This window comes from Magnolia sinica, chromosome 4 (assembly GCF_029962835.1).
Source record: "Magnolia sinica isolate HGM2019 chromosome 4, MsV1, whole genome shotgun sequence".
Taxonomy (NCBI): Eukaryota; Viridiplantae; Streptophyta; class Magnoliopsida; order Magnoliales; family Magnoliaceae; genus Magnolia; species Magnolia sinica.
In genome coordinates, this window is record NC_080576.1 from 74,034,740 (window position 1) to 74,036,555 (window position 1,816).

At 35.8% G+C, this 1,816-nt stretch overlaps 1 non-coding gene across 1 annotated transcript; it reads left to right on the forward strand.

The window, feature by feature from the left end:
* Positions 1-386: 386 nt before the first annotated feature.
* LOC131244907 (small nucleolar RNA R71) lies at positions 387-494 on the forward strand. The gene has a single exon (XR_009170676.1). It is a non-coding gene; the product is annotated as a small nucleolar RNA R71 (small nucleolar RNA).
* Positions 495-1,816: the final 1,322 nt, after the last annotated feature.

Genomic DNA, 1,816 nt, shown 5'->3' on the forward strand with positions numbered 1-1,816 from the left:
ATTGTTGGGCAATTTTCAGTTGTATGTATGTTGCAAGCACAAATACCACAAACAACTTCTACAACCTCATTGACTCTAGTAGATTCCACTTTTTAAGTTCCATGGCCTTGACTTTTCTTACGAGATTAGCCACTCTTGCACTTATGTCATCTTCTTCTTTTAGAACATAAATTCCTCCTTTCTCTCTTGATTGAGTAGGCTTGGAAGTGGTGGGTCTTGGGGAGATGTCCCATGATTGCGCGTTTTGAGGAAGTTTATCAAAATAACCTCACGCATCATTGGCTTCTTTGTTCATGAATTATTCCCCATTACACATCATATCTACTAATTGGCAAATGGGTGAAGTCAATCCAATGTAGAAAAAACTAATTACCCGCCATATTTCATAGCCATGATGTGGACATGAATTAATGAGATCCTTGTATCGCTCCTAACATTGGAAGAAGGTCACTTCCTCTTTTTGAGTGAAATTCATGATTGTCTTCCTTAAGGTATTTATTTTGTGAAATGGGAAGAACTTTTTGAGGAATTCCTGTGTCATCTCGACCAATGTGCCGATGGATTGTGGCCTTAAGGAATGCAGCCACAACTTAGCCTTTTCCTTCAAGGAGAAAGGAAACAATTTCAGTTTAACTATGTCATCAGACACGTTTGGGAAGTGTAATGTGGCAACTATCTTGTCAAATTCCTTGATGTGTAAGTATAGACTTTTAGAGTCTAGTCCATGAAACTTAGGAAGGAGTTAAATTACTCCTAGTTTAAAGTCCACGTTTACTACATTGATTGGAAATATCATGCAGGAAGGTGTATTTACCCACGCCGGTTGTAAGTAATCTCATAAAGTACGAGGTGGGGGAGAATTATGCACCTCATTCTCATCTTGAACTTCCTCAACTGGATGTTGAGGTTTATTTGCAGCCATTACTTCAATTAACTCAGAGGATCTCAAGTGGTGTCTAATCTGGTGATGGATATGTAACCCTTCGACTAATCCTCCTTCACTTAAGAGACATCAAGTGTTGTCACGAACCAATATGGGCATGAAACACTCACAGTCCTCAAATTCTAAACAACTAAAACCCAAGAAAAAAAATTTAAAACTATAGTAAGTAAGAAATCTAAAAATAAGAGAGTTGAAAAGAAGTTATCGGATTGGAGTTTCTATGTTAAATTGCTAGAAAACAGAAAACATCGTTAGTTTCTAAAAAATAAAATTAGAAAATCCTAACCTAAAAATACAGCAAAAGTTAACCCTAATCTTTACCTAATTATAATACTAATCAATCTTAGAAAAATATAGCCGAAGTCTCCGGCAATGGTACTAAAAACTTGTTCACAACCCCAAGTGCAGGGATGCGATGTAGTAATAACTCGGTGAGACCGAGGTCGAATGCACAGGGATTTAACTTGTATGTATTATGAAAATAAACTAGAACTAGAACTAGAATAACAATTAAACTAAAATCTGGAATAAGAGAAATCAATTGTGAATAAACTATCAGTAAGAAAAGGGACACTAGGGCACCATGGATCCACGCTATTAAGAAACTACCTTACTTGATTCAAAGAGTTACAACTGGAATTAGAGTCCTATCCTATCTAGTTGGATGATAGAGCAATAAAAACCCAAAAATCTAAATTTTCCATTAACATAGTTCTCTCATGAAGCATCCATGTGATAATCATAAGGAATTCAACCATCCACCGTCCTATAGATGATGGTGAATCATAAATTTTACAGAGCATACGCTTTCAAAACAGATAAGAAGATATCAAAAGCTTTAACAGTATCTACTGTAATTTCAGTCACAATAAA